Genomic DNA, 25,977 nt, shown 5'->3' with positions numbered 1-25,977 from the left:
GTTAGTGGGATGGCCTTGGTACGTTTGGGATTTGGACGAGGGCTTTAGCCAGGACGCTGTTAAAGTCTTAGGACTTAAAGATCTAAACTGGGAAAGTGAGGGAGCTGCTGACGGAGGTAAAAATCAAATGAGGAGAACCGGATGAAAACATTGCATGAACTGACGGTTGGGCCCAACTCCCCGATTGGGAACACTCTATTGTTCCTGCTTATTTATTATTATTATTTTTTTAACAGGCATCTATTGGGCACCAAATTAAATGTTTGTTGGTCAAACAGTCATTAAAAACAGAGAACACAGTGGCTTTTGCAGAGCTGTGTGTGGGAGCAAAGAGCTAAAACAGGAGAAAGCGTCACTGATGGGGCCCCAAGAGCTCTTCCTACAGACCCAAATGATTACCACTCTCCTGTTCGCTCTGCCATTCTTCAGGCATCAGACAGAAGATGAAATTCTCAAACACAGAAACGGAGCAAACTTCAATGCGTCCGTTACTTTCCTGATCTAATTATGCCTGCACCCATTATCACTGTTATATTCATCACAGTGGTGCGTATTTATAGGGTCTGTTTTCATCATACTCTAATCTCACTCTGAAATTTCCAAGCAGGAAGACAAAGCATGTGAACGCCATTATATATTTTTATGTTTAGGATGCCATTAGCGTATGACTGCCTCCTTTATTTTTTCTGGATTTCTGTCTTCTGTATATAACATGCATTCAGCTTGGTTTTAATTTTCACTTCGTCTTTGTCAATTTGCTAAATGCCAATGTAAGTCAAACCTCAGACTACTGCTGTTTCTGTGGCATCATAGAAAAAAAATCTAAAGAAATCAAACGAGATATTAGAAAGAGAATAACGAACTTTAAAATATCTAACTGATCATTTTGTGCAGTTTTCAGACGCCTGGAAGGTGTCATGTTTATCTGTTGAAATATTTGGGTGCAAGTAAAAAGAAAAATCCTGGGAGATCATCTTATGTTTTTGTCCCAGAGATTAACATGATTGAACTGAGATGAATCGATCAACCACACAAGAGCAACATACATCGTGAATATGTTTGCTGAGGTGGTTAAGAAACTGTTTTTGTACACTGTCAAGGAAGTCATTTACTATAATTGGAGGAAAGGTAGAGGCTATTTCACCTAAAGCAACATAAGAAAAAACAGTAACAGTACAGTATACAAATGCCTCGTTTCCACTGAGCAGCACAGGATGGGACGATTTCATTTGCTCTTTCATGGGTATAATCCAGAAAGTGCTTTCTATGGATAAATGAGCCAAAATTCCAGCAAATCATTGCAAGAAGCTTGTGGGAAAATAACTGGTTCACTAAACTCATGTAAGGTCAAAAGGAAAATTCTTAGGCAAATTTATGAAAAAATACATATCTATCTCATTATTTTTGTTAGCTTTAATAGTTATTTATTATAATTCTACTAAAAAAACTGAAATTAAACTAATCTAAATTCATCTTAAAGTGAAAAAAAATAAAATGTTTGTCTTTTTACACTATGTACATTTGAATTGAACTGCATGTCTTCATCCCTTTAATATTGCAACCTCAACAAAAAAACTCTGTGTTCCTGTCTTTCCTTTCTCTAAACCCCTTCTTCCCATTTCATTCTTGCTCCGAAAGAACCCGCTGCCTCCTGTTCTGTGCCCCCACAATGTTGCTCCCAGTATTTGGATATATATTTAACACCCACATGTGAGGCCTGGTAGAAGTGCCTTGGGAATGGAAAGAAAAACAAGCATGCCCTCTGTCCTGGCCCTTTAGAGCTGGCCTGCTATAAATACCTCCGGGTGGCGCGCCGGTTCCAGCACCAGTGGCATGGGAACCTCTCCCCCCTCCTCTGGGCCATTGCTTGGCCACTCATGTCTTGTCTGGGAAGCTTGGAAGCCTTTAGCCAAACAGCCTAGCCTAAAGGGTGGGTGGGTGAGAAGGTGTGTGCAAAATGTGTAGTGCAGGAAAAAAGGGGAAAAAAATAAAAATAAAAAATCAACAGAAAATGCAGGGCTTTGTAGCATTGATGGTCTTCCTGGTTGTTTTGTCTGCGCCGTATAGGAGCATCCCCGTGTCTTTCTGCTTTCTCCCGTCCTGTCATCTCTCTTTTCAAAAGACTTCATGTATACTGCATTTATTCTGTTTTGCCTTATGAAGATTGTATGAATATGTGCTTTTCAAAGCGTAAAAAAAAAAAAAAAAAGAGAGAGAGAGATTCCCCCCCCTCCCCCTCCCACCCCTTTTCAATGCTGCGGTGAAGCGTTTGTTATGTTACTCCCCCAAAAATTGATTTAGACTTTTCAAAGGTTTGTTCTTCTCAACGCTGTCTCCCCATGTCGATGCACGACAGGCTCAACTCATATTCTCAGAGTTTGAGGTAATAGTTTTAAACTGACAGACTAAACAGACTCCCCGGCTGTTCCACCTCTATGGAATGAATAGTTTTATGTGCACCACCGTACACACAAAGGCTGTGTGAATGATTTCATCTCTTGATCGTTTTTTTTTTTTTCTCTCTCTTTTTCAGTTTGGGACTTCAAGATATTCTGGAAGCTGAAAGTTTACATCCTATTGATCCTTCTTCTGGATTTGATGAATGTGTTTGTGCCTGTATGTCTTGAAGGAGTTTTTTTTTTTTTTTTTTTTTTAACCCAAAATCTTCTAATTGTTGTTCAGTATATCATATGTAAGGACACATGATGTTCATGCCCTGTGCTTTTTAAAATCATAGATAGGTTCTTTACTTTTGCACACATAGTGCGCTTTTTATCTGGTTATTTACCAAACTAAATCCACACCGAATATCTCAGCTATCCCTCCCCAAACGCCTCCCACCATCCTAGTTCTGTCCCTTTTTCTCTCTCCTTTGCCTAATGCTCCACATCTCTCTCTCTCTCTCTCTCTCTCTCCTACAAGTCTTACTTGTTATTTTTTTGTACAAGGTCCTTTAATTAAGTTTGACATAAGCACAGGGATTAAATATGCGGTTGAGCCGGGAGAGAAAGGCGCTCTGTTACAATTTCAAGGCCAGCTGTAAAATGGAACCAGATTGCAACACTTGGAGCTGGAAAAGTTTGTCGAAGGAGGTTTCGAGCACAGCCAAGAGACTTCTGAGTGTCCAGCCAAAAACATTAATATTAAAGCTCCTTAGGCAGAGAACTAACACTAAGTCCGATCCAATGATTATTTCTTTTCTTGCTAAAATACTACCATCGCCTCGAGCAATGTGTTAAAAGTTGTCTGTCCGGCCAGATGAGTGATAAACCTACATGGCAAAACTCTGCTGCCAAAAGCTTTCTAGAAAGCATAGTTTGCTGCACATTTATGGTCCATGGGTTTAATGTATTATTTCCTTTGGGAAACAACAGCTAATTTGTCTGCTAGTTTGTACATAGTTATCACAACCTGTAAACAAAATGGTTTGAATGGATCCAGATGTCTTCATTTGAAGTCGCAGCTTTTGTTATTAAGCAAGCAAGTTAATTAATTTCACAAATGAGGATAAAACCTGAATTCAGCCTTTAACTCCTATGCATGGGCCTGTGGGAGATCCTCAGTGATGAGAACCCAATGTGAAAAGGACACATTCTCATAATATTTACACCAAAAACTTATAAAATACTTTAATTGCACAAAACCAAGCCACCCTCTGAGGTCCTTTGGTTTTGTGCTCCAGCTGTGTTCTTTGAACACAAAAAATGCTTTTCATAAGATTACCATAAATGTGTAATTTACCAACTTATTTTTTTCCAATTTTTTTTTTCAGATGCCATTATCATCACAATCCTCACTATACATAGAAAGTATTAAGAAATATAGCACAACTAAATCAAATACTATTTGGAAAACCCTGTTTGATTAATGACAACTTTAAAACGTCTCTGACATGGAATCCAAAGATTTTGCGATAATTATGTGTGATTATGACCCATTCCTCCAAACTATCTTCAAATGTTGAAGGTTCTAGGGGTTCTGCAACTTATATGACAAAACCCTTTGACAAATACGGCAGCGGGAGGAGTTTCACTGGAGCTTGGCTCAGTGTGTGCCAATACAAACATCCCGACACCACATGGCCGCGCGTTAGCAGTTCCACTTCAGTCTGACTGCGGACTGAAGTGGAACCCACATCATGATGTTCCCACCTGCAAACTTCACTTTTGCAGTGAAATAAAGGGACGATGTGCAGAACCGTTCTATTCCCAAACGTGGCGAGTGCAGTGACATCTGTGTACTTCAGCTTTGGCGTAATGTCATCAGTGTATATTCTCCTGGTATTTTGCTGGCTCGCTCAAGTTGTCTGCAACAAGCTTTTAACAAGTGCCGAGCTTTAATCATGTGTTTTTACTTACGCAAGATCTTCTGCAGTGAGTTTGCATGAAGGCCATTACCGTTAAAGGAATTACTTATCATTTTCACGGGGGGGAAAAGCTGTTTCTGCTATTCCCAAGTCTTTCTTGAGCTCGCTGTGAAAGCTCCTTGGCTGTTAGATAGCTCTTTTGATTTCTATTTCCTACTCCTCTCCAAGAAATCTTGTGAGGGGCACCTGGCCATGACTGGTTTATGGTGAAATTATGTTCCTTCCAATTCTGAATTATGGATTCAGTGGCCCACGCTAGAACATTCGGAAGTTAAGAAATGCTTTGGTAACCATTGCCATTAGTGTGATTTGCAACAGTAAGACATTTTTGTGAAGGTCTCTTTGCTTTTACCAGCTGTACCACTCTGAGCAATACTTTGGAAATGAGAGACGTTTTTACAGGCCATGATAATATTAAACCAGCAAACTTTGACAAAGCAGCTGGAATACTTGCTAAATATTGACAGGTTTTCTAAATATTGACTAGTTGTCTTTTTGCACATTCTTTCCCTAATCTGCTCAATACTTATCCCACGTCTCATTCCCTTTCTTTGAAATTAAGTTAAATTATTGATTCTTTTTTTGTTGTTTGTTTTTGTATGTGTGAATTTCTCAGGATGTTACTAAAATCCACTGTGAAGTTCATGTCAGTAGAAATATTGAAACAAATTTCCAAAAACTTTGACTTGTTCAATAACTATTTTACTTGCTGTATACCATAAAATGTATTTTTATATCCGGAGGAATGAACAAAGTAATTAAAAACAGAACAAAAATGGTTGTAATTTCTGTATTTAATTTAAAGAGTAAAAGTAGAAAAGAAAATTGTTTACCTGGCCTAATTGAATTTTCATAAGCATAGCCGGGCTTATGCTGAAATAAAAATAAAATCACAAAATACAAAACAAAACAAAAAACAACAAAAAAAAACATCTCAATGAAGTGAAGACAGAAAATTAACAATGGGTCCTAAATTAAAAATATACATGGGTTTTTACTATTATTTTATAATGTTATCTATGGTATTAATTCATTATTTTTGTTTCTGAAGCAAAAATATTAAGCAAAGAATTAACACCTGCTGAATTCAGTGGTGATGTTCATGTTTTTATTGAGCCGTATATTTATGTTTTTATCATCCTGCTTTTTATAGTGACAAGATCAGAGCGAGCCAACAGATATGAATATGGTTTCTAATGCTTCTAATCCACGTAATCATAGATTTTTTTTTTTTTACTTAAAATGTTTCAAAAACATTTATTTGTTTTTTTCTTTTAAGTGAGGCAAAAACAGTCGCCTTCTTTTAGCCAGCTGATCCACAGAGGCAGCAACAGGTCAGGGAGGGGCAGTGCTGTGTTACTGACATTGTTTCTTATTAAAAAAAAAACACACACACACCTCACTATATGATAGAACATTTTGGCAGTTTTCAAAACATATATATTTTTCAACTCTTGATATGCTGTAACATCAGTCCTTTAACCATGTGAAGAAAAGGTGATCACAACTCTAAACCATACTGCATCAGGAAAAAGACATTCCACATGCTATCACTCAATCACTGACACCAAATATAGAAATATAGGGTAAGATCAGCCCCAAGTGCACCGAGCGTGTCAATAGGATTTTCTTCTGTTTTGAACTCTGAGAGGTCTCACATGGAACTTTGCATTCTTAAATAACTCTAGCAAAATGCTTTAATCTTAATGAGTCTGAACAGCAAATCTCTCATCTGCAGCAAAAAGGATTAGGAATTCAGAAAAAAAAAAAAAAAGAAAAGGAGAGAGACCGACGTTCCACTTTGATGAATTGTGTTTCGAAAATCCCTGGGCATAAAGTTCCCCCAGTGAACAAAGCATAAGACGAGAACGGATGCTTTTTTAAACAACACAACTTATCTGTGAAAAACAGAACATGCATTTAAGTGAAGACACAAAAGCAGAGCTGATTCCCCTCCTCTGCCGATGATAAAAGTGACTAACTCCTTTTCCTCAATCTGCTTTGCTACTTTTGGAATCAAACCTGGAGTAGCTTTGCACAAATTATTGTGCATTGTGTTTTCGGTGCCTCATCAGTGTTTATTTATTCTTGCCTGACGCATTCTGCCATTGTTAAGAGTAAATAAATGACTTCATAATTTTTTTTTTTTTTGCCTCCTGGTAAAAGCTTAAAATGGATGATGCTGTGATGAAAAAGGAAGCTGATGAGCCCAGGCAGTTTAAGTGGCAAAAAAAAAAAAATCGGGGCTTCTGAAACCACAAAAAAAAAAGCGGCTGCTGCTTCCTCTGTACTCTGCTGTGGGTTTCCGTGTTGTTTGAGGAAGATGAGCTTTTCCACTTTAGTTATAAATTTTAGCTACTTAAACATGCCATTATGCGGAGGTGTTTATTTGTATTTGATTTATGCATTATTGATAATATGTTAATGTAATCCAAATCAAAGCAGTTTGGTGTTTACTTGATTAATTATTACGCTGTGGTGTAATTTCCCCAAACAGGCTCTCTGAGTGGTTGGGGTTAGAGCAGTAAGCCTCTGGCTTGTTCAGAATGCTCCAACTACAAAGAGCCTTGCTGCCCTGGGACCTGGTCTGGGTTCCCCCCTTCCAACCCAACACCCACCCCTTTAAATGCCCCCAGGCCTTCAGAAATACCCTAGCTAATGTCTGCTGCATTCATTTTACCTTTGCTTTCAAATCCACTCCTCCTTTTGTTCCCTGTAATAGACAAATCCATGTCTTGCCGATGCAGGTCAAGCATATAATCTATATAAATAAAAAAATAAAATAAAATTCTCAGCTGTAAAGGTTTTTGAAGTCAATAACAATATCGGTAAATGGGTTAAATGGCTAGCTGCATTGCAAGTGTTCTATTATTTTGCGTTGTGAAGACACCACCGTGTTGTTAAGTGTAGGTTGTGAGTATTACCATCCCGCTTGCCCCGTATTGATCTCCCACTTGCATGGATATCCACTCCAACCACACTGAGCCCAAACACCTGGTCACCAGAACGCTGTGAATGACAGATAACATCTGGGAAGTCTTCTGCTATCACAGGAAACATTGTTCCTATCTCCTCCTCCGTGCCCCCTTCCTCCCCATGTCCTGCTCATAAGCACATCCTTCTTATCGATTTCTCATTAACCCCTTCTAGACTGTGAGTATCTCCCCATCCAGACACGCAGACATCAGGAGATTGATTAACAACATAATGACATCACTATGGCTGCCTGTTCTCATCAGTTTGACCAGGTCTGCGGAGAGATCCTGTTCTGCACTCCTCCCTTATGTTTCCAGGCTTCCGTCCTTCATTTTCCTCGATACTCAGAAACACTTTCTTTACTTCCCCCGACAGTTTCCTCATCATCCTCTGCATTTCCTTCCTTTTAGTTTGCCAATATTTTTATTTTTATTTTTTCTTTTTATTTTTTTAAATGGCACTGAACCTCAAAGCCAGCGGTGACTTTTGATATGGGTGATGGAGCTCAACGATCCGAGTGGCACGGCCAGTGGAGGAGCTACACTCATGCTACGGAGAGAAAAAGTTAGCTGTCAATGAGTTTTCTATTGCTTTTTTTACTTCTCCTGCCAATTTTGAGTTGGCCTTCTCCTACACTGTGTAAGGTGTAAATCACTCTAAGAACTGTAAAAAATAAAATAAAATGGCCGTACACCAAAACTGGTAACGCTGAACTTGCGATTTGAGTTGCCGTTGATGCCCAATGGGCTGTTTATGTGTAAAGAACTTTTAAAAACTGAAAAAAAAATTGATTGAAAAGATTTTTTGCTTTTGTTGAGCAAAATAAGGGACTCACTCCGCTGGACCACAATTCACACGAGAGCCACTGTGGAGCATGTGTCTCCCTGTTTAGTTTCACAATGGGCAGAAGAGACGCGTGTGTCCGTTTGGAGGCACTCCACGAGTATGGCTGCCACTTAGGTGTTAATTGGCGCGTTCGTCAGCACTTAGCTTCGGTAGTGCTTTTGTTTCGGTGCAAGCGAGTAATTTTGAAGTTACAGTGAGAATGCGTACAAAATTCAAAATAAACTCATCTCTTCTCGGGGGGGATGGGTGTTTTTTGGATTTCTCTCTTCTGCCTCACAGTCTGCTAAAGACATGCCCGCTTGCAGAATGCTGTGTCTGTTTTAGTACGTCTTCCCTCCCTGTCTCTTCCAACAGCTCTGGTGGCAGGATATAGTGTGTGTTTGTTCGGTTATGTTCTTCCAAACCACAATGGAAGTAAGTTAGAAAAAGCGGTTGATTTAAGCATGGCATGCCTCCATCAGTCCCAGCCTCTGATGTACAAAGAGCCCAGAGGAAGGAGCTTCACAGCTGTTTGTAAACTATGAGAACAGGAAAGGTCAACAAAGTAATGCAGCGTGCTTTTTTTTGTAACACATTTTCATCTCTCTCTTTTCCATAGTGAGACAGCAGGGCTGCACCCTGCCTCAGTAGTACTGGTGCATTTAAATTACTGTTCTTGCCTGGAGAATAATGGTGAAAGCATAACCCCATTGTATTCTTTGATAAACTCTGGAAAATGCATGGTATAAGCTGGGAGAGAGGCACAGTTTAAGGGCACAATTGCCTTGCAAATCTACCATGGCAAAGTTTTTTTTTTTTTTCTGAAAGGAGAGAGGGAGGAAAAGAGGAAGGGAGAGATGATGGGAAAGAATGGTGGAAAAGGGTGATAGAGGATCTTGCATGTGGGTTACAGTCGAAGGGGGAACCGAAGGGGAGTCTCCGTTTCAGGGACATGTGTTATCTCTGGGTGCAGAGGCCTTTGTTTGTGGGGCACAGAGGTGTAGATTTCTTCTCCATGTCAGTGCCTTTATTTGGGGCTCAGCACTCAGGGGACAATAGAGGACTAATCCACTCGTGAATCAGGATTAATATTCAAACCACAAATATTAATTTGCAGTGCAAATAAAGGAAATGCAGAATCTGTCAAAAAACTCTCAAACAAATAAAGAACAAAACAGCCAGCGATGTTTGACCAAAAAAAATAAAAATAAATACCCTTTCAAAGTCTTTTCATACGATGTGCATTATTTTGACCGGGGGCCTGCCGACTTGCCTCAGCATTCTGTTTGATTTCAGTATTAATCTTTATAATGAGTTTCTATAGAAGAGTGAGAGCTGGAGGAAGCTGAAGAGCCGCATGTTGTTTTTGGCTATTCTCCTCACTAAGCTCTGGATTTAAGATCTGGATTTGAATATTTATGATTGAAAATAATGGGGGTTATAAAAATAAGTCCCTGCAGAGCCGGGCTGTAAGTTATAGGGGGGTAGACGCAATGCCTCCCACATGAAAGGAGCCTGAAGAAGTTGGCCACTATAGTCTGATGCCAGTGAAAGCCTATGGTTCTTCATTCCGGCCCAGTTGAGAGTTTGATCCTGCTGAAGATTTATGATCCCAACAGTGTCATTCGCTCTCAGCGCTCGCAACAGTGCAGAATTTATTAGAATTAAGTTATTTAGTGCAGTTTACTTTAACACAAGACAAGAGAAAACAAACCAGCCCTCTGGGTGAGATCATTTGACTTGCTTCAAACACAGTTGGACTTGTTTTGAGATTGAAACAAGTGATAGTGTTTGTAACTGACAGTTGAGTGACTTACAGGATTCAAGAAAATGTTTTAAACATGCTAGTTTGAATATAAAACAAATGACACTTTGCCTCCTAGTGCCAGTTTTTTTTTTTTTTTTTTTTTCCTCAGATGCTGATATTCAACAGAAGTGTGGAAGTAATATCTGCTTTCTCTGTTTGTGTCTCACCAGGAGAGTAAAAGACAAAAATCCTTATTTTCTTTTAAATTACAAACTTAGTAGTTTTGAAATATCTGGGAGAAAATATAGAATCTGTTTATTAAACATTTTCCCATTTAAATTTAATTTTGGCCTGCATGGTGGTGCACTTGTTTGCACAGTTGCCTTGCAGTAAGAAGGTCCCAGGTTTGAATTTCGACCTGCGATTAGTCCAGAGGGGTTTGCAACTTTTCCCTGTGCAAGTGGTCCTCCTAATATTCAAAAACTTGCATATTGGGGCAATGGTTTTCTCTAAATTGCCTTTGGTGATGGACACGAGATCTGTTGGGGTGTTTTTTGCCTCTTGCTCACTGACAACAGGAGACAGGCACCAGGCCTTTGTAACAAAGAGATGATAAGTGGATTTTGACAATTGATGTCTAAACCCATTTGTATTTATGCTTTAAAAAATGTCCAAAAAGGTTCCTTTTCCAGACTATTTTTTTGTCTGGAAAAGTACGAAAATCAAAGCGTGGTTCAGACGGAATACTGAGAGTTACTAATAACCCTATAATTATTTGTCCAGAGTGATCATAAAAGAGAGACAATAAAGTTTTTTACACAAGATTAGTTTTTCAGTGTAGTCTGAAAAAGCAACCATGTGTGTCCACAACACACCCCTTTCTGCACACACACACACACACACACATACGCATAGGCACAGTAATCCCACAATGGGGGGTAGAAACCTGTTGTACACCAACCTACAAAAACCATTGTGATGTTCAAAGGGGCTTCATGGAGGCTCTGGCCATTGATAAGCTCTAATGTTATAAAAAAAAATAAAAAAACTGTAAACTTCATCTTTTATACATAGTAACATAATGTGAAAGGTCATCTTATCTTAATCCTCAAATCAGCAGCATCCAGGCCCATGCCCCCTCCCCATTTTTCATGAAGTTAAAGAAATAATCTTAGAAGGCACTCCAAAGAAAGCCTGCATTATCTTCTCCACTAGGTCCAATCAGAAGATGTCATTAAAGTGTGCCATGAATGCACCGTCAGGAATGATTATTTCTCTTTTCTAATCGGCCTCAATCATATCACAGAATCAGCTGGACTGTGAGCTCGTGGTGAGAAGTGTTATTATGTCCAGTGATTAATCATCAAGCACTACCTTATCCCTCTCAGACACACAGCAGACTGCTCGCATGTTCACAGACCCAAAAATAAAAAATAGAAGACGTAAAAACTTTCATCTGCATGCTATTTGCTTCATTTTCTCTACTCTCACAACTGCGTCTGTTAAGGTAGATGATCTATATTGCGTGAACACCATAGCTGTTGTTTTAGGAGCCATGTTACTCGGCAGCTTTGTGTGCAGTCTAATGAGAGTCAAAAAGCAACAGTAATAAGGCATTGCTGCTTTTTTTTTTTTTTTTTTTTTTTTTTTTAGCTGGTTTATCCTTTTTAGTGAACAATTCAAAAACCAACTATCTTGTTTTGACTAGCCCTTCTTGATCTGTTTCAGCATGCCCCTTCCATACCTACCAACAGAAATTTTGATCAGCTTAAAACAAAAGCGCCATAGAAATTGAGTAGAAATCATATACACAGTTACATGCTGAATTAATGCAGGTCAAAGAGGTTATTATCTCAAGCTTCAGTTTGTGCAATTTGTTCCCCAGGAATCCTTTGTTCTTGACTAAAAGTGTGTCAAATGTAGACAGATTGTGAAATATTTATTCCATGACTGGAAATCATATTAGAGTGTCGTTGTTTGTTTCGCTTTTCCATTCCACCCCTAATTTGCCAACAGTTACAGGGTTTTTGGCAAAGTCTTACAAACAGACATCAACTTTAACACAGTATGCCCCATCCTGTAGCCTTAATTAGAAAGAAATTGTAAACAACCACGCCTGCCTTTTCTTTTGCAGATTATCCATACTTTATGACTGAGCGTTTGAAGTTATGAGGGATTCTGAATCAGCACTGCAGGAGCGGTACTCTTATAGGACATTGTTGTCTTCAATTATTTTCAGTCATATTCCCGTCTGTAAGAGGCAGAGGGTCATTTATTATTTAAAGATGCAATCGTTGCTGTTTATCTGAGATTTTTTAAAACCGGGTTATCTCTTCACATAGCATTTTTTTGATTAAACGGAACAAAGTGCAATAAAACGCAGTTTCAAATAGACGCCTGTCTCTCCAGAGCAAGAGCTCATCTGCCATTAATGTGATTTAATATGTACGGTGGCAAGCAGTTGCAGGGAGACGAGAGTTAACGAGCAACAGAGATGCTTTAGTATGTACATAAAGGGGCTTGCACAGACACTAACGGGCACAGACACACACAAATACACACATAGTTACTGACTAACAATCTCATATATTTGTCTCCCTATGTTGTAGTAAAGGAGATGGCAGGCTCAAAGAAGAGATGCCAACTTTTGGAGCTATGGAGCGCTGTTTGAACAATGACTGATTAGTGCCTTCTGCATTTGACTAAAAATCTCGGATGCAAACATCAACAAGAGCTGAAAGGAAAAAAAAAATGCATTCTAAAACGATCCGAAGAATATTATTTGCTAAATACGAAATTTTTTAAGCAATTTTTTTTGTACTCTGTAACAACAGATTGTTAAACTGTAGTTGCAATTTAACAATCTGTTGTTTCTGAATAATTTCCAAATAAACATCTGCCAAACCTGAATCCCAGCCGTATATATTAAAATCTATGTGCTTAGAACTCCATCCATTGCTTTACAGCGTTGCTTTACACTGTTCTTGAAAGGAACAGATATTTTAGCAAAATGGCTTTTCCCTATAAAATGTGTATTATCTATTTAATAAAACAATCCCTACCTATTTCTTTCTTTTATTAGTGGAACAGAAATTGTGGCGAAATAATGAAGAACATTGATTTTGCTCCCTATTTAAACATTCCTCAGAAAATAGGATGAGCCATGCTTTGGTGCAATGCTGTTCTATTGTGCCATCTTCCTTTCTGTCATGTTCATTGTGATTTTTAGATGTAGTAAATGGTCCAGGTCTGCACTGGTTTTTAAGCTGAGGGTCTGATTTTCTAGCAGTTTTGCATTAGAATAGATTGGCCACAATAAAATGTGTGGTTTATGTCCCGTAAGCTGCTGTATAGAGTAGATATTAGGTCAAAGTAAAAAAAAAAAAAAGAAAAATAAAGATAAGATTTTAGAAAGTAGTGAGTGGTACAAATCTGACTCCAAGCGTTCAGTTTGCTGTGGAAAAAAATTGCCCTGCACAAAGTTTGATGGCCCATATACGACATTTTATTTTATTTTTTATTTTTTTCAAGAATGAACAATCACTGTCTCTGTCTCGCTGCTACATCTCACTCTTCCCAAATCCCAAATCCCCACAGCTCCTCTGGTGGACCCTCTTATGTTCACTTGTATCCACAAACTGCACTATCACTGCTGTTAGTTCCAATGCTTAACTTTACCCTGAAGTCTTTGCCCCTGAGACCCTGGTGTTGGGAGATTAGTCTAACCTCAGCCGAAGCAGACAAACTGCAATCAATACCTGATAGGAACAATTCGCCTGGGTCAGCTGACCTCGTATGCCACTAACGGTAACCTTAGTAAAGTCCTAACACTTCCTGGGTGACTGACCCCTGACGACCTGGGCAGATAAGGTCAGTCTGGCCTGAGTGACCCAGAGCCAAGAGGCCACTGTCCAGTTAGTCTAGCCGTCTTATAATGAAGTGGTCAGTATTGCCTTTCTGTCACTCAGCAATTACCAGGAGAGATATGGAGTCATAGATACGTGCTGAATGCACGCAGAATCACCAGCCACAGAATTGCATTCATGAGGCAAAGTACCGGTAAAGTGACATGTAAACTACTCTAATATTGGCTCGTAATGACTGGGAGCAAAATGGATCGAAAGGAGTCTGACAATTGCAACGGAGCTGCTTTACATCTGAGTGTGCAGGCACAGGAAAACGCCACAGAAAAACTCATAACTAATAGCTGCTTTTAAAAGTCTGATGGTTTGCTCATTTAGAAAAGCTGAGCTGCCACAATGAGGGTTTATTTATTTATTTTTTGTCTCTCTGTTGAAGTGCTACAAATTCCTTAAATATCAGTGAACATCAGTCAATCCTAAACACCTGATGAATGCTCAGTCTACAGGAATCAATGTATAGATGAGGCAGGTGTAGCCAAGAGGCGGAGCTGTGACCACATTTAAAGGACAAACAAGCATGCGCCTCTTCTGGCCATTTGTGCTCTTTCGATACAGGTCACGGAAAAGGGAAATCCCCAAAGCCACCCAGCTGCTGCCATCACACACTCTGTGCATTCTTGTATCTGCTAACTATTTAGTTGTCAGTGATTTGGTTAAGTGGAATTGACTTTTATCTGCGGTGTGCTGTGGGGCTGCCACTGGCAATTCAGAATCCCCCTTCCTCAGCTCCTGTTTTAGCCCGGTGTCACATCCAGCACATTGCTATTGGCAGCTGAGCTGGGCCTAATCAATACCCCAGGTCAGGGATCGCCCGCGGCTCTGCTGTGGGTGGGCTATTGATCCGACACACACACTCCCACAGGTCTCACCCGACAAACCCTGGAAGTCGTGGCCTTGGACGGAGCACGAGGGACGGGCAGGCAGGGATGACAAATTAACAGCGCTGCTCTTCTTCTGCTGCAACTGCTGACAAAACAGTGTCATAAAAATAATTTAGTTATTGATTAGCAAGTGAGACACTGTGCCCCCCTTATTTAAAATCGCTTGAAAGAAACATTATTGAAATTGATATTTCAAGTGGATTCTAAGAAGCTGAAGTCAGGAAAAAAACACACACACACACAATAAAAAACAAAAAAAACAAAAAAGCAAATGAAACATTTCAGCTGCGCGCAGCTTACAGTCACACTCGACCTCTGCTGCTGCTGTCGGCCTTGTCTTGTTTTTCTCCCCTTTTCACCGGTCTTGGTTTGTCTTCGCTTTGTGTGGATACTCTGTCGTCACTCTATCAGACCTGCAGCCAGAGACTCTCAAGTTATTTTTCAGCTGCAGTTTTAAATGTTGCTCCCAGGGCTCCTTATCAGCGCCACGCTAGGAACTCATGGGAACAATTAAACACAGGCTTTAACTCCAGCCTAACCACAGAGGTAAAAAAAAAAAAAACATTGCACAGTGCTTCCAAATGGATGTAGCTTCAAAAAAGCAATTCAGTTATCACAAGCTGTCTGCCGATCCCAGCCGCATTCCCAAACTAACTCTCAGTCACTGTGGAACTATTGGAACACATGACAAGCATATTTACCCAGCTTCACAAACCAGGCCCTCGTGGAATTCAAAGCCTTTTCTTTTTCTTTTTTTTCTTTTTTTTAAAGACGTATTTTTTTATTTATTTTTTTATTATTATTATTGCTGGAATTGACAGTTGAATAAATAAGTATTGTTTATGAGACTTTGTTGTCATGTGCTGGAGATCCTCTGCAGAACAGGCAATTATATATGCTATTACAGGAATACGACTTGTTCCAGTTACAGGGAAATTAAGTTTCTCTGCAAATCTTCTTTTCATTTTTCATCTGAAAAGTCTTCAGTGGTATGAGAAAAGAAATTACTCACAGCAGTTCATTTGCTATTAAATATAATCTTGAAATCATGCGAGGCTGTCCAGCAGTGGTAGCATACAAATAATTATAGATTAATTTTGTTGACTCTGAAAACAGATGATTAATTTTGAAGTCTTGATGGAAATCATACTGCTCTGGTTTGCCTCCCCTGAAAGACATTTATTATGTGCTCATATTTCCGGGATGAGGCACAGAAACTGCGGGGCTTACAGAGGACTGCCATGGAACTTTTGTTTTCCTTTGTTGTAATGTTTTCCAAGTGTGTTGAAACCATCTCCCTAAGTCCGGTCTTTCTTTCTCTTCTCTTCTTACTCCAGGCGATGGTGTCATCTTGATATGCTGTTCGTGTGACCTGGGAGTCCCTAAATCCCAAACCACATAGCTTTGGAAAACCCTGGAAATACCTGGAATTCTAGGAGTATCTCACCAAAACAACTTCAGGTGCCCAGGCACCGAATCAATAGCTTTACGCTTTTCATTCATTTTTCTGCACACAAAGAACCACCATCGCGATATTAGTAATTGTGGCTGGGCCGTCCACAAGAAGCGTGCCGAGACCAAGAGGGCGTGACCTTTCTGCACGCTGACTTCAAACAGACACCCGAATTGGAGACGCAGTCAGAGAGGGGACACTCAGACCGAAAACCTCCATCAGGTAAGGCTGTGAAGACCCCACTGCTTATGCGGCCCCGTAACTGAGGTCTTTAACATTTTATGGTCTTTGTAGCTAACTTGCTCCCCACATGGTTAGTTTGTTTTAGGATTTGGTGCGAAGCAATGTCTGGCTGAGAAATATCCCATCTACATGCCCTGTTTTCTGCTTGTTGCTCTTGGGTTAGAGGTTCTGAATGCGTTGAAATTTCCTTCCATGCACGCACACTTCAGGTTGGAAGCTTAGGACTCATATTGGCAACGTTATTAGCTTCAGCAATATGTTGAGGGAAGCATTGTTTTATGCAGTCACTTTTGCGTTAATCCTCTTCTCAGCTTCATTCACACATATCTATGAAGAAAGAACAGAGCCTCGGTTTTCACAGGTTTTCTGTCACATATTTTATCGCCATCAAATTAACCTCACAATCATGCGGTGGGTGTGTAAACATCCAGGCAGCTTATAGGAACGTTGAAAAGCTCACTAACAGCTGATTTGAAACAAAACTGTTTTACAACGAAGTTTGAGCAAAAATATTGTGAGGAGTTTAAAGTCTGCAGAGGATTAATGTTGTTTCTGTTGAGTTTGATGATAATTGGCCACAGCTAATGAAAACCAAACAAATATTTACTACAGATTAAATAAGTTGTAACTGCTAATGTGGCAGTTTTCCAGCAGACAGTCACTGACAGTCTGCACAGGAACCCCGAGCCCTGAAAGGTCACTGCGTTGACCTTATGCAAGCATGCGGATAGAAAGTTGAGTGGAAGGAAAAATGTGAAAGGAAAAGGTACTCAAGCTCTATGTTTAGCCTGTCACATGCCTTGTGTTTGATCACATGTCAACCAGAGACTGTGTCTGGAAATATAGGTAAGGAGGAAAAAAAAGACAGGGCTGTTTCTCACTGTTCTAAAATTAGCATTTCAGATTGATTCAAATTTAGATTTTCATGTATAAACAAGGTCCTAGGGTCTGGAGAAAGAGTGAGATTTGGACTGATGCACTGCTTTGAGGTCCAGTGTGAATTTCACTAGTCAGTGATGATTTGGTGACCCATGTCTTCTGCCTGTTCGGCCCGTTGTGTTTCATTTAGCCGTTGTCTCTTAAAGCTACCTGGGCTTCCTTAACACCTCAGCTGAGTTACAGTTTGATAATGTCCTTGTAAAGCTGCATTTATGTAGTAGTTCTTTAAAAAACAGCCCTGACCATGTATCTTAGAGTCCGTATTGTAATGTACAATACATACATACCTTTCAGTTGACATTTCAATGTAAAAAACGCTTATTTCTTATTGATCTTTTGTAATAACATTTTCAGCAAGTTTTTAGCCAATCTTTCAATGACATTTGAATTTATCGGGGTGCTTCTGTGTGTGTATATCTATATATCTATTACAATAGACATACAGACGATGTGATATGTTTGTGTGTGTGTGGGTGTGCGTGTGTGTGTGTGTGTGTGTGAGAGGGGAAGTTCATCTATTTCACTAAATTTGGCACGGTGCTGTGCGGACAGAGCTGCTCTGAGTCAGATGCGTGATGTTTTCTGTTAGCGATTCTTAAAATGTAGAATTGTTTGTTAAAAGGGAGAAGAAAGAAAGCCATGAAATGAGTCAAAATTCAACAACAACCTTCTTGAAGGATGTGTTTTCTGAGCATCTTCGTTTGTTCGTGTTATGACAGGATCTGTGAGATCATTTTAGCAGTTTCGCTGCAAACCAGACTTTATGCCACATTAACCAACCACTACTTTGCTTATCTCTTTACCAGTGTAACATCCTGCTGTTCAGATTTATTTCTTAAAATACATGCCTTTGTTTTGCACATATTCCATCAATATTATTTGATTGAGAGGAGACAGTTAACATGATCCCATCAGAAACGGGGAAGGTGCACATGCCAACGTGTGGCGAATGTATGCAGTTACATATAGTTAATGTGAAATGAAGTGCAAACCAGCTTCAAAATGACCTCAAAGTAACATTTACAAACTGTGCGCTTTCATGTTTTCATCCTGAAAGAGGTGTGTATGCCGTCATATTTAAATGTTCAAAATCTTAGAAAATCCAAAGTGGATTTTTTTGCTGTTAAATTGTGACCACAAGCTCTCATTGTATGTTTGTGTGTTTATTGAAAGAGTTTTTGGTACGTCTGTGAGTTTGACATCAAAAATGTCAATTTTGTGATGCACAGACCTTCAACTTCTGATTTTAGTTTGCCAGTGCATCTCTCCGTCGACATTCAAGTCCTGGACCCAAGTTATTGGCACTGTACCAAATAATTTTGTTTTTGAAAACATGTTTTCGTTTCCCTGCAGTGACTTTGACTCAAACGATATCAGATATCCTTCATTCAAAAGGTAAAACTGTTTATCGATGACACAGAGAGGAGATTGTTCTTCACTTGAAATTATGCCTGATAATAAGAGAAATTGGTTCATGAAATCAAGGAAGAATATTTTAACAATGGAAGAAAATATGGCACAACCAGCAGGAGATGAGTCACTTGGATTTAAGGATCTAAACACACTTGTCTTGATAACGAGAATAAGGACAAGCAAACAAAGATAAGTCTGCGTTTTACTTTATTATGAAAGCATGTTAAGGTTGCTTATATAAAAACATACAAACAACAACAACAACAATAATAATAATAATAATAATAATAATAAATTGTTAATGCAGAAATCGTCACTGCCACAATCTGGAAATAATTTTCAATAAAATCTGAATTGAGATCAAACAGATCAGCTGCCTTCCAAGGAGGGGAATGATAATAAAGCTGAATTCAGGAGAAAAAAAGAATTTCCATCTGGGGGGAAAGCATCATCCCTCCCGCCTCTCCTGCGTGCTGAATTAGGGCTCCAGGGCTCCGACACTCGACCTTATTTTCACTGTTCTTCTGTAGCCAGGGTTTCTCCCCTTGTGCGAGGCTTCTCCGTTCAGAAAAAAAAAAAAAGGCATGCATGATTTTATACATGAAAGATATATGTAATTGGACAGTGGTGCCCATGCTATACATTTACAATTCTAAACAGGACCTGTAAAGAGCCGTTTCCCGTTTCCCTCGGCCTTCCCTCTCGCAGACTTGTATTTGCAGACAGTAAGAAGCATGACATCAAAAGGTGGAATAAACGCAGGTTGATGCAGCTGTTGTAACTCACATGAATGTACAAAATGCTCAGAAGCTGCCAGAATATGGCCCATAACGCCACATCATCAGTATAGCTCAGACACTTTGTCTTGAAGAAAAAAACACAACCAAACGAAAATCACAAGATGATTTGGATTTGACCTCCAATCTGTCTTTGTAAATTGAAGTGGGCTGAAGCACTACAAGTAATACATTAAGGATTGTAAACAAAGCCTCTCTGACAATACAATATTGTTTTTCATATAACAGTTTTCATGAATAGTGCCATCAAATTTTAGTCAAGCTTGTTTTATTCATCAAAGAAAAGCATAGGCTTAATTGTTGTTATTTTCTGTTAATCACTTCTTTCAGCTAAACAAATATACCCCCAAAATACACCAACCTCAAGATTTCAGTTTGGACATTTCTGAGTAAAACTAGACATTTTAGACACTAAACAAAACCTACATCAGGGGAAAAAAATTTGTGCCTTCCAAAAGCACTTTTATTTCTTAAACTGTTTACATTTGCTCGCAGTACAATAATAAACCTCAATGTGTTTTATTAGGATTTAATGTAACAAACCATTTAAAGTCTATATAACTGCAGTTGAAGGTCTCAGAAGTTTGTTAGGAACATTAGTGAGTAAAAAAACCCCAAACAGACCAGCAAACACATGACATATCTAAGGTAATAGGGTTAGCTTATAAAACAACAACCTAGACTATAAACATTTATCAAACAGTGTTCAACTCATCATCTGAAAATGGTAAGAGTATACACACAACCTACCAAGACATGGCAATCCACCTAAACTTATGTAAAAGGAGACAATGGTGTCTCAGGAAGAAAGTTGGAGTTTGTAGAAAGGACCATTACTAGTGTACAGCATAAAACTGACTTTTGAGTGGCAAGACAAATCCCTTTGTTGAAAATGTCCACAAGTCATGTAGGAGAAAAAAAACAAACAATAAACAAACAACAACAAAAAAAAATAAAAAAATGTAAATGAAGGTGCTCTGGTCAGAGCAGACCCAAATCAAGCTTTGTCTTACATGCAAAAAGGTTATGATTGGCATAAAGCTAGCCCTGTGCGTCACCCACAGTGAAACATGGCTTTATTTGGCAGTGGGGATGATCTTCAGCATAGACTAGGAAGTTGGTCAAAGGAGATGGGATAATGTGAAGCTTAATGAAGAGTAATCCTGTAAGAAAGCATGTAAGGCACTGTAAAAGACTCGAGACTGGGACGTCACCTTACAACAGAGTTATGATCAGATGCACACATTTTTAATCTATACATTATGTCAAACTCCAGACCAAAATCCAGTTAGCAATTAATAACAAAGCTTGGAAATTCATCTTCCTAGTCTCCCCATCAAATCTGACTGAGGCTGAGCTGGCTGGCAATGAAAACAGAACAAATTCTTCTGCTTCTAGATTCGCCGATTGGGTAGAACCCAAAAGATTCAGACCCAAAAGATCTGAATCTGGAATGCATCAAAAGCAAGGTTCTACAAAGTGCTAATTTGAGAACACTAATCACACGTTCTGTTGGTCTATCAAATAAAAACCCCCGTGAAATATATTGAAGTTTGTGGTTGAAACCTAAAATAAATATAAAATTAAAAGCTTGTCAACACTCTTGGAACGTACCATTTCGCTAAAATGTCAAAAAAAAAAAAAAAGAAGTCTCCATTAATACCTGCCTAAAATAATCCCCTTGAATATTAATACACCAAGTACTGGTAACAGGCTTCCAATAGTCCTGCATGAAATTATTAGAGTTATAAAACAGGTTCAAGATGTGTGTTGAAACTGAGCTTTCATGAAGTGAAGAAATGTGTGATTCTGTGCACACATGTAATCCTGTCAGATGTGAAAGAGAATATGAAGTCATTGCTGGTCATCTGACCTGGGGGAAGGTGTGACCTTTTGGATCAGAAAAGCAGTTTATTTATTTTGTTTGTTTATGCTGACATGTTTTTTCCCCCCCCGTTATAAACAGAAACAATGGCTTGTTTAGATGGTCGGGTTTTGTGATCTAAGTGTTGATGTGGCCATATTTAGCTTTTGTTATATTCTTCTAACATGGTGTAATCCACACTAGTGTCATAATTTGATTGCATGTGTTAAAGTAATCAAGTAGCTGTTGCTATGGACTCTTTTATGGTAAAAATAACCATAATAATAATAAAAAATAATCACATTTTACACACAACAGATGCAAAAAAAATTAATCAAAATAAGAATTTTTTTTTTTTTCTATTACTTCAAGGTCATCTGCATTGCAAACTTCTATGACATGTAAGTTGTGATAGCAGGCTGCCTAACAGCTATTTCTAATATGCAAGGCCTCTTAGGATATGTTTCTATTTAAGATCTGATCTTATGAGGTTTGACTTCACTTTCTGTTTATGTCTCAGTGTTTATAACCAACTCTAGCATGAAAGTTAGCATTTTATGGAGTGCTGCAGACCTCTTGATTTTATGATCTTCGCTCAACCTTCGGTGGTGTACCTGTCATGCAAAAGTAAACACCTGTACTGTTAACCTTCTTTACAAGCTAACACCTTAAAAAGGAAACAGCTCTACCAGGCACTTGGTTTTATTGGTTGCAGGAACACTGAAGGCTATACTGAGGGGAGGGGGGCACTGGGGGAGGCCCTCACCTCTACTGAGGTATTTCAAGTTCAGAGGCCAAAGCAGTTGATGGACAAGCAAAGCTCTGTGACCTCCACCCTTCCACAGCGTGCCACACACAGCAAATATCAGTGGGGCTTACCGGCAACCTGAACAAAGTTTAGAGTTTGAGAGCTTACAGAGGTTAAACGTACCTCAGTTACAGTCACACAAGTGGGGAGGTGAGCTCCCACGCTGTCTGAAGGTTTGATCCCACAAAGCTTCAAATGAGCTGCTGTGGACTGTTTTACAACAAGGAATTGTAATGTCTGTATTTCCCTTTGTTTCCTTTTTTTTTTTTATTTTAGAAAAGAAACCCAGCGAGTGATTTCTGATGTGCAGGCAAACAGAAAAAGTGAAATTAGATAGTATTTGAAGCTACTGAGGTCATCCTTTATTCTGGATTTACTTACTGTCTTTGATTAGGTTAACATTCCTCATTATGTGTAATTATTATTTTATTATAACCGTCTATTTACCGACAATCAGATTTGGGTGTTGTTTTCTTTTTCTTTTTTTCAAATTCCATTCAAAATGATTTCCTTCCTCTGCGCCACATGTCATTTATTGTTATTTTGTTTCATGAATTATTAATAGTTATTTAAAAACAAAAACAAAACAAACAAAAAATAAAAAAATAAAAAAAACAGCATTCATTGTTGTTTGGTCCAAACAAGACAGATGACATCATCATGGCTAGGATTTGGATTTGACCTCAGGGGAAAATCTTAGATCTGTACTTGCCTTCTGTGTCGCTTCTACCTGTCATCTTTCATCTCGTCGCCCCCCCCCCATTTCCATTCTTTCTTCTTTTGTTTTCTTTTCTTTTCCTGTGTGTGTGCTCTTCTTGACATCAGGAATACCAGGTCTGTAAGTTTATTATGTTCCCGTGCATATTCAGCGAGCACGAAGTGGCATTTAGAGAGGCTTGGCCTCGCAGAGGTCTGCGATTCTCCCCCTCGTCCTGTTTGGATAGGTTTACCATCAGCGGGTGCATGGCTGCTGCCTGAAGTGTTCATATGGCTCTGATTTGGGATCCCTCTGTTTCAGTGAGCCGCTCTAAAGCGCGTAAAACCCCACGGGTCTCACCCGGAGACTGTGACAGCAGCTTCGAGGATTTCTCCATTATTCACCGTATCACCGACCTGAAACGAGCATTATTTGAAGATCTCTACTCCATTTTCCACGTTTTTCTTTTTCTTTTTCTTTTTTTTTTTTTGTCAGTTACTGCTGCTTAAAAATAATTTCAACATAACTTTTATTGAGAAGAGGTTTAACATTGAACGCTGATAAACTGTCAAAAAAAATGAAGGGAAAAAAAACATTCAAGACGAGCTTTGTTTGTGTGTTTTTTATTTATAGCTATTTATTTTATATTCGAGTTTTTGGAATTTGATCTTCAACACTTTCAAGGTACTAAAGTCTCTCTGTTACCTGCAGTTTAATGCGTTTAAAATAGATAGTAAAATGTGCACAGATATCACCTAATCGTTTTTGACGTTACTTAATGAATATACACGTAAAAATGACATCGATCTTTTGAAAGTACACATTTCTAATATTTCTTATCTTCGTGTCTGTCGATTTTTCAATGTTTCATGTTTTTTTGGACAACAAATACAATACAATAAAAAAACGGGAAAACAAACAACACAGAGAATGCAAGGGTGCCGATGTTTTTTCAAATATTAAATTTGTAGTATTTTAGTTTTTATATTTGGACTTGTCAATTTATTATTATTATTATTATTATTATTATTATTATTATTATTATTATTGCATTATATAGTAGCAGACTCTTAAAATACTTTACCATACAGTCACACACACACACTGTGCATACCATACTCATGCACAGGCGCACACACACACACATACATACACACATTGAGGGAGAGAGAGGATGGATTCAGACAGACAGGGGGAGACAGACAGACGCTTACGTTCGCTGCTTTGGGGCGATCTTTACGTGTTTTTAATGTTTATTGGTCCAAATCGCTGTGATCAGGATGAAACGATCTGCACAATCAACTAAAGACAGCAAAAAAACAACAACAACAACAAAAAACATCTGCGATATTTTCTAAATATTGACAGGAGAATTAAGGTTTAACAGATCTATTTCCGAAGGAAAAAAAAAAATGTTAAATGTGTTTTTTGAATAATGCATAGGATCTTTAATAGGGTAGTACTGACAGGGCGAGTAAATGCATGAGAGAGGAGAATTGATATGGCTTCTTGTTTCTCATGTAAATGAAGCAGACTGACCAGACGGTCGGTCCACATTTATTCTGCTCCAAACTCAAAAATCAGAAACACCAGCCGCACTGGGTTGTGTATTTTTAAAAAAAAATTTTTTATTTTTTCTATTTCACAGATCTGGTGTTAGGTTTGCCTCTAATGTGCTGTTTTGCTTGTAGTTACTGTGGCTTCTATGAACGAATTTTACATTTCTATATCAAAATTATAAAGAAAAGAAGCAAACGGTCAGACGATGTGTCACCTTTCAGAAAAAAATTTAATATGAACATTTTATTTGAACAATATTTAGCAAAGGCAGCATCAGCATCAAAGTGCATCTGAATAAACTGGGAACAGGTGAAGTCATCATAGGAAACAAAAGTATGTTATTCACAAAGATACGAAACAGGTAAACAAATTACAACTTAAACAGATTAGGAAAATATAAACAGCAGAAGACAAAAAGAAATAAACAAAAACAAGAAAAGCTGTGCATTTGAAACAAAATCAAAAATGAGTAAATGATTGAAAAGGTCCGATAAAAAACATTCAGTATAGCACGGACAAAATCTGTTAATACAGAAAAAACATTTGGCCAAATGTAACAATTGACAACATTGTATCCTCTCAGAAAGGTTCTGTGCTAACCACCAACTGAGCACAACGTGAAGATCAAAAAAAGAATAAAATATATATCTATGGATATAATAGGAGATATGAGAGAATAAGGCTGAAGAAATGCTTTTCATTAAAAAAAAAACAACATCAAAAAAACAACAAAAACAAAAAAACAAAACTCAGGTTTGTTAAAGCCACGTTTCCCATATCCACCAGGGACCGGCTTAGAAACATGATGCTGGACGTTGCATCACCTGACATACATTTTAATTATACCACAAAAGTTTGCTCCTAAAATATAAAATAATGACAAACCTAATTGTCTTCTTTTTAGAATAATATTATTATTTTTAATTTCTGAATCGGCTGTTTGCAGTTTAGTCCCACTTATTTCGTTTAAGTTCATGTTTAATCGAAGCTGGACCCTTGCCACACCTCACTCCTCCACTTAAAACATGCTCTTTACTCATTAGAATAGTTTCAGAAACTTCTACACACCACTGTGAAAAAAAAAATAATTGTGAATTTGAACAGCGTTGAACTTCCCAAAACGATCGCCTTTTTAACTTCTATTATCAGATTAACCCGATTGGCGTTTTTAGATAATGTGAGATCCTCTTGGAGGCGGTTTGAACCGCAGCACAGTGTTGGCAGGTAAAGGTAAAGGTGCGCTTTGGCAGAGACCAGTTGGTCCGCATGCGCCTGCCTCGCTGTGAAACAGTTGATGCTCTGCTTGATCCCAGTGGTCAGGCTGAACATAAGAGGGCGCTCCCATTGCACCTGGCTGAGCTGCCCTATCCACCCCAGACACAGGGAGAGCTGGACGCCATGCTCCCATGTGTGATGTGGGGGTAAACAGTGCTGTCTTAACTGCTTTATACGATAGGAAACTATATGTATGTATATATATATATA

The 25,977-nt window shown here is 38.6% G+C and overlaps 1 protein-coding gene across 2 annotated transcripts in view; it reads left to right on the top strand.

The window, feature by feature from the left end:
* The window catches only part of zfhx3b (zinc finger homeobox 3b), a 311,598-nt gene that overhangs the window by 141,349 nt on the left and 144,272 nt on the right, over nucleotides 1-25,977 (top strand). For both annotated transcript variants that reach the window (XM_016680891.1, XM_016680890.1), the window contains exon 4: nucleotides 16,056-16,393. The gene's annotated coding sequence lies outside the window, so the exon portion shown is untranslated. The remainder of the gene's footprint in view (nucleotides 1-16,055; nucleotides 16,394-25,977) is intronic.

The sequence above is a fragment of the Poecilia formosa genome, unplaced genomic scaffold, assembly GCF_000485575.1.
Source record: "Poecilia formosa unplaced genomic scaffold, Poecilia_formosa-5.1.2 Scaffold261, whole genome shotgun sequence".
NCBI classification, from domain to species: Eukaryota; Metazoa; Chordata; class Actinopteri; order Cyprinodontiformes; family Poeciliidae; genus Poecilia; species Poecilia formosa.
This window is presented reverse-complemented; position numbering and strand designations above follow the sequence as displayed.